A 13,822-nucleotide genomic window follows, 5' to 3' on the forward strand; every position below is an offset into this window, starting at 1 on the left:
CCTTCTTAGCGATTTAAGCCGAACTTTTACAAACGTTACGAAACAAATCCAAACGATTCAGCTTTTTAGTGATTTAAGCCAAAAGTTTACAAATATTTAGTGATTGAAGCTAAACGTTTAGAAAAGTTACGAAAAAAATCCAAGCGTTTCACTTTTTTTAGCAATTTAAGCCAAACGTTTACAAACGTTACGAAACAAATCCAATCGTTTAACCTTTTTGGTTATTTAAGTCAAATGTTTACAAATTTTTAGTGATTGAAGCCAAACATTTTCAAACGTTACGAAACAAATCCAAACGTTTCACCTTTTTAGTAGTTTAAGCCAAACGTTTACAAACTTTCCGAAACAAATCCAAACGTTTCACCTTTTTAGCGTTTTAAGCCAAACGTTTACAAACGTTACGAAACAAATCCAAACGTTTCCCCATTTTAGCAATTTAAGCCTAACGTTCACAAACGTTTCGAACCAAATCCAAACGTTTCACCTTTTTAATGATTTATGCCAACCGTTTACAAACGTTACGAAACAAATTTAAACGTTTCCCCATTTTAGCGATTTAAGCCAAACGATTTACAAACATTACGAAACAAATCCAAACGATTCACCTTTTTTGAAATATAATCCAAACGTTTAAAAAAGTTGAGAAGAAAATCCAAACGTTTTACCTTTTTTAGCGATTTAAGTCAAACATTTATAGAAGTTACGAAAAAAATCCAAATGTTTCCCCATTTTAGCGATTTAAGCCAAATGTTTCAAACGTTACGAAACCAATCAAAACATTCACCTTTTTAGTGATTTATGCCAAACGTTTTCAAACGTTACGAAACGAATCCAAACGTTTCGCCTTTTTAGCGATTGAAGCCAAACGTTTACAAACGTTACGAAACAAATCCAAACGTTTTCCCATTTTAGCGATTTAAGCCAAACGTTTACAGACGTTACGTAAGAAATCCAAGTGTCTAAAATGTTATGAAACATATCCAAACGTTTTAAATTTTTAGCAATTAAGCCAAACGTTTACAAACGATACGAAACCAATCCAAACGTTTTCCCTTTTTAGCGATATAAGCCGAACGTTTACAAACGTTACGAAACAAAACCAAATGTTTCTCCTTTTTAGCTATTTAAGCCGAACTTTTACGAACGTTACGAAACAAATCCAAACATTTCACCTTCTTAGCGATTTAAGCCGAACTTTTACAAACGTTACGAAACAAATCCAAACGATTCAGCTTTTTAGTGATTTAAGCCAAAAGTTTACAAATATTTAGTGATTGAAGCTAAACGTTTAGAAAAGTTACGAAAAAAATCCAAGCGTTTCACTTTTTTAGCAATTTAAACCAAACGTTTACAAACGTTAAGAAACAAATCCAATCGTTTAACCTTTTTAGTTATTTAAGTCAAATGTTTACAAATTTTTAGTGATTGAAGCCAAACATTTACAAATGTTACGAAACAAATCCAAACGTTTCACCTTTTTAGTAGTTTAAGCCAAACGTTTACAAACTTTCCGAAACAAATCCAAACGTTTCACCTTTTTAGCGTTTTATGCCAAACGTTTACAAACGTTACGAAACAAATCCAAACGTTTCCCCATTTTAGCAATTTAAGCCTAACGTTCACAAACGTTTCGAACCAAATCCAAACGTTTCACCTTTTTAATGATTTATGCCAACCGTTTACAAACGTTACGAAACAAATTTAAACGTTTCCCCATTTTAGCGATTTAAGCCAAACGATTTACAAACATTACGAAACAAATCCAAACGATTCACCTTTTTTGAAATATAATCCAAACGTTTAAAAAAGTTGAGAAGCAAATCCAAACGTTTTACCTTTTTTAGCGATTTAAGTCAAACGTTTATAAAAGTTACGAAAAAAATCCAAATTTTTCCCCATTTTAGCGATTTAAGCCAAATGTTTCAAACGTTACGAAACCAATCAAAACATTCACCTTTTTAGTGATTTATGCCAAACGTTTACAAACGTTACGAAACGAATCCAAACGTTTTGCCTTTTTAGCGATTGAAGCCAAACGTTTACAAATGTTACGAAACAAATCCAAACGTTTTCCCATTTTAACGATTTAAGCCAAACGTTTACAAACGTTACGTAACAAATCCAAGTGTCTAAAACGTTATGAAACATATCCACACGTTTCAAATTTTTAGCAATTAAGCCAAACGTTTACTAACGATACGAAACCAATCCAAACGTTTTCCCTTTTTAGCGATATAAGCCGAACGTTTACAAACGTTACGAAACAAAACCAAATATTTCTCCTTTTTAGCTATTTAAGCCGAACTTTTACGAACGTTACGAAACAAATCCAAACATTTCACCTTCTTAGCGATTTAAGCCGAACTTTTACAAACGTTACGAAACAAATCCAAACGATTCAGCTTTTTAGTGATTTAAGCCAAAAGTTTACAAATATTTAGCGATTGAAGCTAAACGTTTAGAAAAGTTACGAAAAAAATCAAAGCGTTTCACTTTTTTAGCAATTTAAGCCAAACGTTTACAAACGTTACGAAACAAATCCAATTGTTTAACCTTTTTAGTTATTTAAGTCAAATGTTTACAAATTTTTAGTGATTGAAGCCAAACATTTACAAACGTTACGAAACAAATCCAAACGTTTCACCTTTTTAGTAGTTTAAGCCAAACGTTTACAAACTTTACGAAACAAATCCAAACGTTTCACCTTTTTAGCGTTTTAAGCCAAACGTTTACAAACGTTACGAAACAAATCCAAACGTTTCCCCATTTTAGCAATTTAAGCCTAACGTTCAGAAACGTTTCGAACCAAATCCAAACGTTTCACCTTTTTAATGATTTATGCCAACCGTTTACAAACGTTACGAAACAAATTTAAACGTTTCCCCATTTTAGCGATTTAAGCCAAACGATTTACAAACATTACGAAACAAATCCAAACGATTCACCTTTTATGAAATATAATCCAAACGTTTAAAAAAGTTGAGAAGCAAATCCAAACGTTTTACCTTTTTTAGTGATTTAAGTCAAACATTTATAAAAGTTACGAAAAAAATCCAAATGTTTCCCCATTTTAGCGATTTAAGCCAAATGTTTCAAACGTTACGAAACCAATCAAAACATTCACCTTTTTAGTGATTTATGCCAAACGTTTACAAACGTTACGAAACGAATCCAAACGTTTTGCCTTTTTAGCGATTGAAGCCAAACGTTTACAAATGTTACGAAACAAATCCAAACGTTTTCCCATTTTAGCGATTTAAGCCAAACGTTTACAAACGTTACGTAACAAATCCAAGTGTCTAAAACGTTATGAAACATATCCAAACGTTTCAAATTTTTAGCAATTAAGCCAAACGTTTACAAACGATACGAAACCAATCCAAACGTTTTCCCTTTTTAGCGATATAAGCCGAACGTTTACAAACGTTACGAAACAAAACCAAATATTTCTCCTTTTTAGCTATTTAAGCCGAACTTTTACGAACGTTACGAAACAAATCCAAACATTTCACCTTCTTAGCGATTTAAGCCGAACTTTTACAAACGTTACGAAACAAATCCAAACGATTCAGCTTTTTAGTGATTTAAGCCAAAAGTTTACAAATATTTAGTGATTGAAGCTAAACGTTTAGAAAAGTTACGAAAAAAATCAAAGCGTTTCACTTTTTTAGCAATTTAAGCCAAACGTTTACAAACGTTACGAAACAAATCCAATCGTTTAACCTTTTTAGTTATTTAAGTCAAATGTTTACAAATTTTTAGTGATTGAAGCCAAACATTTACAAACGTTACGAAACAAATCCAAACGTTTCACCTTTTTAGTAGTTTAAGCCAAACGTTTACAAACTTTACGAAACAAATCCAAACGTTTCACCTTTTTAGCGTTTTAAGCCAAACGTTTACAAACGTTACGAAACAAATCCAAACGTTTCCCCATTTTAGCAATTTAAGCCTAACGTTCAGAAACGTTTCGAACCAAATCCAAACGTTTCACCTTTTTAATGATTTATGCCAACCGTTTACAAACGTTACGAAACAAATTTAAATGTTTCCCCATTTTAGCGATTTAAGCCAAACGATTTACAAACATTACGAAACAAATCCAAACGATTCACCTTTTTTCAAATATAATCCAAACGTTTAAAAAAGTTGAGAAGCAAATCCAAACGTTTTACCTTTTTTAGTGATTTAAGTCAAACATTTTTAAAAGTTACGAAAAAAATCCAAATGTTTCCCCATTTTAGCGATTTAAGCCAAATGTTTCAAACGTTACGAAACCAATCAAAACATTCACCTTTTTAGTGATTTATGCCAAACGTTTACAAACGTTACGAAACGAATCCAAACGTTTTGCCTTTTTAGCGATTGAAGCCAAACGTTTACAAATGTTACGAAACAAATCCAAACGTTTTCCCATTTTAGCGATTTAAGCCAAACGTTTACAAACGTTACGTAACAAATCCAAGTGTCTAAAACATTATGAAACATATCCAAACGTTTCAAATTTTTAGCAATTAAGCCAAACGTTTACAAACGATACGAAACCAATCCAAACGTTTTCCCTTTTTAGCGATATAAGCCGAACGTTTACAAACGTTACGAAACAAAACCAAATATTTCTCCTTTTTAGCTATTTAAGCCGAACTTTTACGAACGTTACGAAACAAATCCAAACATTTCACCTTCTTAGCGATTTAAGCCGAACTTTTACAAACGTTACGAAACAAATCCAAACGATTCAGCTTTTTAGTGATTTAAGCCAAAAGTTTACAAATATTTAGTGATTGAAGCTAAACGTTTAGAAAAGTTACGAAAAAAATCAAAGCGTTTCACTTTTTTAGCAATTTAAGCCAAACGTTTACAAACGTTACGAAACAAATCCAATCGTTTAACCTTTTTAGTTATTTAAGTCAAATGTTTACAAATTTTTAGTGATTGAAGCCAAACATTTACAAACGTTACGAAACAAATCCAAACGTTTCACCTTTTTAGTAGTTTAAGCCAAACGTTTACAAACTTTCCGAAACAAATCCAAACGTTTCACCTTTTTAGCGTTTTATGCCAAACGTTTACAAACGTTACGAAACAAATCCAAACGTTTCCCCATTTTAGCAATTTAAGCCTAACGTTCACAAACGTTTCGAACCAAATCCAAACGTTTCACCTTTTTAATGATTTATGCCAACCGTTTACAAACGTTACGAAACAAATTTAAACGTTTCCCCATTTTAGCGATTTAAGCCAAACGATTTACAAACATTACGAAACAAATCCAAACGATTCACCTTTTTTGAAATATAATCCAAACGTTTAAAAAAGTTGAGAAGCAAATCCAAACGTTTTACCTTTTTTAGCGATTTAAGTCAAACGTTTATAAAAGTTACGAAAAAAATCCAAATTTTTCCCCATTTTAGCGATTTAAGCCAAATGTTTCAAACGTTACGAAACCAATCAAAACATTCACCTTTTTAGTGATTTATGCCAAACGTTTACAAACGTTACGAAACGAATCCAAACGTTTTGCCTTTTTAGCGATTGAAGCCAAACGTTTACAAATGTTACGAAACAAATCCAAACGTTTTCCCATTTTAGCTATTTAAGCCAAACGTTTACAAACGTTACGTAACAAATCCAAGTGTCTAAAACGTTATGAAACATATCCAAACGTTTCAAATTTTTAGCAATTAAGCCAAACGTTTACAAACGATACGAAACCAATCCAAACGTTTTCCCTTTTTAGCGATATAAGCCGAACGTTTACAAACGTTACGAAACAAAACCAAATATTTCTCCTTTTTAGCTATTTAAGCCGAACTTTTACGAACGTTACGAAACAAATCCAAACATTTCACCTTCTTAGCGATTTAAGCCGAACTTTTACAAACGTTACGAAACAAATCCAAACGATTCAGCTTTTTAGTGATTTAAGCCAAAAGTTTACAAATATTTAGTGATTGAAGCTAAACGTTTAGAAAAGTTACGAAACAAATCCAAGCGTTTCACTTTTTTAGCAATTTAAGCCAAACGTTTACAAACGTTACGAAACAAATCCAATCGTTTAACCTTTTTAGTTATTTAAGTCAAATGTTTACAAATTTTTAGTGATTGAAGCCAAACATTTACAAACGTTACGAAACAAATCCAAACGTTTCACCTTTTTAGTAGTTTAAGCCAAACGTTTACAAACTTTACGAAACAAATCCAAACGTTTCACCTTTTTAGCGTTTTAAGCCAAACGTTTACAAACGTTACGAAACAAATCCAAACGTTTCCCCATTTTAGCAATTTATGCCAAACGTTTACAAACGTTCCGAACCAAATCCGAATGTTTCACCTTTTTAACGATTTATGCCAAACGTTTACAAACGTTACGAAACAAATTTAAACGTTATCTCATTTTAGTGATTTAAGCCAAACGTTTTACAAACGTTACGAAACAAATCCAAAAGTTTAACCTTTTTAACAATTTAAGCCAAGCATTCACAAACGTTAATAAACAAAACCAAACGTTTAAAACGTTACGAAATAAATCCTAACGTTTCACATATTTAGCGATATAAGCCAAACGTTTACAAACGTTACGTAACAAAACCAAATGTTTCACATTTTTAGGGAATTAAGCCAAACGTTTACAAATTTTACGTAAAAAATACAAGTGTTTCATCTTTTTAGCGATTTAAGCCAAATATTTACAAAAGTTACGAAACAAATCCAAGCGTTTCACCATTTTAGCGATTCAAGCCAAACTTTTACAAACGATACTAAACAAAACCAAACGTTTAAAACGATTATGAAACAAATCGAAACGTTACACATTTTTAGAAATTTAAGCCAAACGTTTACAAACGTTACGAAACAAAGCCGTTAACAAACATATGAAAGAAATCCAAGCATTTCACTGTTTTGGCATTTTAAGCCAAACGTTTAAGACATTACGAAAAGAATCCAAACGTGTCCCCTTTTTAGCAATTTAAGGCAAACGTTTACCAACTTTACGAAACAAATCCAAACGTTTAACCTTTATAGCAATTTAAGCCAAAGGTTTACAAACATTACGAAACAAATCCAAGCTTTTCAATTTTTAGCAAATTAATTCAAACGTTTACAAACGTTACGAAACAAATCCCAGCGTTTCACCTTTTTAGCAATTTAAGCCAGACGTTTACAAACATTACGAAACAAATCCAAACGTTTCACCTTTTTAGCGATTGAAGCCAAACAATTACAAACATTATGAAACAAGGTCAAACGTTACGAAACAAAGCCAAACGTTTACAAATGTTACGAAATAAATTCAAGCTATTCACTTTTTTAGCAATTAAAACCAAACTTTTGCAAACGTTATGAAACAAATACAAACGTTCCACCTTTTTAGTGATTTAAGCCGAACATTTACAAATTTTTAGTGATTGAAGCCAAACATTTACTGACGTTACAAAACAAATCCAAACGTTTCACATGTTTAGCCGTTTAAGCCAAACGTTTACAAACTTTCCGAAACAAATCCAAACGTTTCACCTTTTTAGCGATTTAAGCCAAACGTTTACAAACGTTACGAAACAAATCCAAACATTTCCCCATTTTAGCAATTTAAGCCAAACGTTCACAAACGTTTCAAACCAAATCCAAACGTTTCGCCTTTTTAATGATTTATGCCAACCGTTTACAAACGTTACGAATCAAATTTAAACGTTTCCCCATTTTAGCGATTTAAGCCAAACGATTTACAAACGTTACGAAACAAATCCAAACGATTCACCTTTTTAGCAATATAATCCAAACGTTTACAAAAGTTGAAACAAATCCAAACGTTTTACCTTTTTAGCGATTTAAGTCAAACGTTTACAAAAGTTACGAAAAAAATCCAAATGTTTCCCCATTTTAGCAATTTAAGCCAAATGTTTAAAACGTTATGAAACAAATCAAAACATTCACCTTTTTAGCGATTTATGCCAAACGTTTACAAACGTTACGAAACGAATCCAAACGTTTCGCCTTTTTATCGATTGAACCCAAACGTTTACAAATGTTCTGAAACAAATCCAAACGTTTCCCCTTTTGCGCGATTTAAGCCAAACGTTTACAAACGTTACGAAACAAATCCAAACGTTTTCCCATTTTAGCGATTTAAGCAAAACGTTTACAAACGTTACGAAACAAATCCAAGTGTTTAAAACGTTATGAAACATATCCAAACGTTTCAAATTTTTAGCAATTAAGCCAAACGTTTACAAACGATATGAAATCAATCCAATAGTTTTCCCCTTTTAGCGATATAAGCCGAACGCTTACAAACGTTACGAAACAAAACCAAATGTTTCTCCTTTTTAGCTATTTAAGCCGAACTTTTACGAACGTTGCGAAACAAATCCAAACGTTTCAGCTTTTTAGTGATTTAAGCCGAACGTTTACAAACATTACAAAACAAATCCAAACGTTTCCCCTTTTTAGTGATTTATGCCAAAGGTTTACAAACGTTTCAAAACAAATCCAAAAATTTTGCCGTTTTAGCAAATTAAGCCAAACGTTTACAAACGTTACGTAACAAAACCAAACGTATCAAATGTTACGAAACAAATTCAAAAGTTTCACATTTCTTAGCGATTTAAGCTAAACCTTTACAAACGCTACGAAAGAAAACCAAATGTTTACAAACGTTACGAAGCAAATCGAAGCGTTTCACGTTTTTAGCAATATAAGCCAAACATTTACAAATACTCCGAATCAAACCCAAGCGTTTCACCTTTTTAGGAATTAAAGCGAAATGTTTACAAACGTTACGAAACAAATCCAAACGTTTCACGTTTTTAGCAATTTAAGCCAAACGTTTACAAACATTACGAAATAAATCCAAATGTTTCCCCTTTTTAGCGATTTAAGCCAAATGTATAAAATGTTACGAAACAAATCAAAACATTCACCGTTTTAGCAATTTATGCCAAACGTTTACAAACGTTACGAAACGAATCCAAACATTTCGCCTTTTTAGCGATTGAAGCCAAACGTTTACAACCGTTACGAAACAAATCAAAACGTTTCTTATTTTTAGCGATTTAAGCCAAACGATTACAAACGTTACGAAACAAATCCAGATGTTTTCCCATTTTAGAGATTTAGGCCAAACGTTTACAAATGTTACGAAACAAATCTAAGCGTTTCACCTTTTTCGCGATTTAAGCCAAACTTTTACAAACGATACGAAACAAAACCAAACGTTTAAAACGATTATGAAACAAATCGAAACGTTACACATTTTTAGAAATTTGTGCCAAACGTTTATAAACGTTACGAAACAAAGCCGTTAACAAACGTACGAAAGAAATCCAAGCATTTCCCTGTTTTAGCATTTTAAGCCAAATGTTAAAAACGTTTGAAAAGAATCCAAACGTTTCCCCTTTTAAGCAATTTAAGCCAAACGTTTACCAACGTTACGAAATAAATCCAAACGTTTAACTTTTATAGAAATTTAAGCCAAAGGTTTACAAACATTACGAAACAAATCCAAGCTTTTCATTTTTTAGCAAATTAAGTCAAACGTTTACAAACGTTACGAAACAAATCCCAGCGTTTCACCTTTTTAGCACTTTAAGCCAGACGTTAACAAACATTACGAAACAAATCCAAACGTTTCACCTTTTTAGCGATTGAAGCCAAACGTTTACAAACATAACGAAACAAAGCCAAACGTTTACAAACGTTACAAAACAAAGCCAAACGTTTACAAACGTTACGAAACAAATTCAAGCTATTCACTTTTTTAGCAATTTAAACCAAACGTTTACAAACGTTATGAAACAAATACAAACGTTTCACCTTTTTAGTGATTTAAGCCGAACGTTTACAAATTTTTAGTGATTGAAGCCAAACATTTACTAACGTTACGAAACAAATCCGAACGTTTCACCTGTTTAGCCGTTTAAGCCAAACGTTTACAAACTTTCTGAAACAAATCCAAACGTTTCATTTCTTTAGCGATTTAAGCCAAACGTTTACAAAAGTTACGAAACAAATCCAAACGTTTCCCCATTTTAGCAATTTAAGCCAAACGTTCACAAACGTTTCGAACCAAATCCAAACGTTTCACCTTTTTAATGATTTATGCCAACCGTTTACAAACGTTACCAATCAAATTTAAACGTTTCCCCATTTTAGCAATTTTAGCCAAACGATTTACAAACGTTACGAAATAAATCCAAACGATTTACAAACGTTACGAAACAAATCCAAACGATTCACCTTTTTAGCAATATAATCCAAACGTTTACTAAAGTTGAGAAACAAATCCAAATGTTTTACCTTTTTAGCGATTTAAGTCAAACGTTTACAAAAGTTACAAAAAAAATCCAAATGTATCCCCATTTTAGCGATTTAAGCCAAATATTTACAACGTTACGAAACAAATAAAAACATTCACCTTTTTATTGATTTATGTCAAACGTTTACAAACGTTACGAAACGAATCCAAACGTTTCGCCTTTTTAGCGTTTGAAGCCAAACGTTTACAAACGTGACGAAACAAATCCAAATGTTTCCCCTTTTTAGCGATTTAAGCCAAACGTTTACAAACGTTACGAAACAAATCCAAACGTTTTCCCATTTTAGCGATTTAAGCCAAACGTTTACAAACGTTACGAAATAAATCCAAGTGTTTAAAACGTTATGAAACATATCCAAACGTTTCAACTTTTTAGCAATTAAGCCAAACGTTTACAAACGATACGAAACCAATACAAACGTTTCCCCTTTTTAGCGATATATGCCGAACGTTTACAAACGTTATGAAACAAAACCAAATGTTTCTCCTTTTTAGCTATTTCAGCCGAACTTTTACGAACATTACGAAACAAATCCAAACACTTCACCTTCTTAGCGATTTAAGGCCAACTTTTACAAACGTTACGAAACAAATCCAACGTTTCGGCTTTTTAGTGATTTAAGCCAAACGTTTACAAAAATTTAGTGATTGAAGCTAAACGTTTAGAAAAGTTATGAAAAAAATCCAAGCGTTTCACATTTTTAGCAATTTAAGCCAAACGTTTACAAACGTTACGAAACAAATCCAATCGTTTAACCTTTTTAGTTATTTAAGTCAAACGTTTACATATTTTTAGCGATTTAAGCCAAACGATTACAAACGTTACGAAACAAATCCAAATGTTTTCCCATTTTAGAGATTTAGGCCAAACGTTTACAAATGTTACGAAACAAATCCAAGCGTTTCAACTTTTTAGCGATTTAAGCCAAAGTTTTACAAACGATACGAAACAAAACAAAACGTTTAAAACGATTATGAAACAAATCGAAACGTTGCACATTTTTAGATATTTAAGCCAAACGTTTACAAACGTTACGAAACAAAGCCGTTAACAAACGTACGAAAGAAATCCAAGCATTTCACTGTTTTAGCATTTTAAGCCAAATGTTAAAAACGTTTGAAAAGAATCCAAACGTTTCCCCTTTTAAGCAATTTAAGCCAAACGTTTACCAACGATACGAAACAAATCCAAACGTTTAACTTTTATAGAAATTTAGGCCAAAGGTTTACAAACATTACGAAACAAATCCAAGCTTTTCATTTTTTAGCAAATTAAGTCAAACGTTTACAAACGTTACGAAACAAATCCCAGCGTTTCACCTTGTTAGCACTTTAAGCCAGACGTTAACAAACATCACGAAACAAATCCAAAGGTTTCACCTTTTTAGCGATTGAAGCCAAACGTTTACAAACATTATGAAACAAAGCCAAACGTTTACAAACGTTACGAAACAAAGCCAAACGTTTACAAACGTTACGAAACAAATTCAAGCTATTCCCTTTTTTAGCAATTTAAACCAAACGTTTACAAACGTTATGAAACAAATACAAACGTTTCACCTTTTTAGTGATTTAAGCCGAACGTTTACAAATTTTTAGTGATTGAAGCCAAACATTTACTAACGTTACGAAACAAATCCAAACGTTTCACCTGTTTAGCCGTTTAAGCCAAACGTTTACAAACTTTCTGAAACAAATCCAAACGTTTCATTTCTTTAGCGATTTAAGCCAAACGTTTACAAAAGTTACGAAACAAATCCAAACGTTTCCCCATTTTAGCAATTTAAGCCAAACGTTCACAAACGTTTCGAACCAAATCCAAACGTTTCACCTTTTTAATGATTTACGCCAACCGTTTACAAACGTTACCAATCAAATTTAAATTTTTCCCCATTTTAGCAATTTTAGCCAAACGATTTACAAACGTTACGAAATAAATCCAAACGATTTACAAACGTTACGAGAAAAATCCAAACGATTCACCTTTTTAGCAATATAATCCAAACGTTTACTAAAGTTGAGAAACAAATCCAAATGTTTTACCTTTTTAGCGATTTAAGTCAAACGTTTACAAAAGTTACAAAAAAAATCCAAATGTATCCCCATTTTAGCGATTTAAGCCAAATATTTACAGCGTTACGAAACAAATCAAAACATTCACCTTTTTATTGATTTATGTCAAACGTTTACAAACGTTACGAAACGAATCCAAACGTTTCGCCTTTTTAGCGTTTGAAGCCAAACGTCTACAAACGTGACGAAACAAATCCAAATGTTTCCCCTTTTTAGCGATTTAAGCCAAACGTTTACAAACGTTACGAAACAAATCCAAACGTTTTCCCATTTTAGCGATTTAAGCCAAACGTTTACAAACGTTACGAAATAAATCCAAGTGTTTAAAACGTTATGAAACATATCCAAACGTTTCAACTTTTTAGCAATTAAGTCAAACGTTTACAAACGATACGAAACCAATACAAACGTTTCCCCTTTTTAGCGATATAAGCCGAACGTTTACAAACGTTATGAAATAAAACCAAATGTTTCTCCTTTTTAGCTATTTAAGCCGAACTTTTACGAACATTACGAAACAAATCCAAACACTTCACCTTCTTAGCGATTTAAGGCCAACTTTTACAAACGTTACGAAACAAATCCAACGTTTCGGCTTTTTAGTGATTTAAGCCAAACGTTTACAAATATTTAGTGATTGAAGCTAAACGTTTAGAAAAGTTATGAAAAAAATCCAAGCGTTTCACATTTTTAGCAATTTAAGCCAAACGTTTAAAAACGTTACGAAACAAATCCAATCGTTTAACCTTTTTAGTTATTTAAGTCAAACGTTTACATATTTTTAGCGATTTAAGCCAACCGATTACAAACGTTACGAAACAAATCCAAATGTTTTCCCATTTTAGAGATTTAGGCCAAACGTTTACAAATGTTACGAAACAAATCCAAGCGTTTCAACTTTTTAGCGATTTAAGCCAAAGTTTTACAAACGATACGAAACAAAACAAAACGTTTAAAACGATTATGAAACAAATCGAAACGTTACATATTTTTAGATATTTAAGCCAAACGTTTACAAACGTTACGAAACAAAGCCGTTAACAAACGTTCGAAAGAAATCCAAGCATTTCACTGTTTTAGCATTTTAAGCCAAATGTTAAAAACGTTTGAAAAGAATCCAAACGTTTCCCCTTTTTAGAAATTTAAGCCAAACGTTTACCAACGTTACGAAACAAATCCAAACGTTTAACCTTTATAGCAATTTAAGCCAAAGGTTTACAAACTTTACGAAACAAATCCAAGCTTTTAATTTTTTAGCAAATTAAGTCAAACGTTTACAAACGTTACGAAACAAATCCCAGCGTTTCACCTTGTTAGCACTTTAAGCCAGACGTTAACAAACATTACGAAACAAATCCAAACGTTTCACCTTTTTAGCGATTGAAGCCAAACGTTTACAAACATTACGAAACAAAGCCAAACGTTTACAAACGT

This window comes from Mercurialis annua, linkage group LG6 (assembly GCF_937616625.2).
Source record: "Mercurialis annua linkage group LG6, ddMerAnnu1.2, whole genome shotgun sequence".
NCBI lineage: Eukaryota > Viridiplantae > Streptophyta > Magnoliopsida > Malpighiales > Euphorbiaceae > Mercurialis > Mercurialis annua.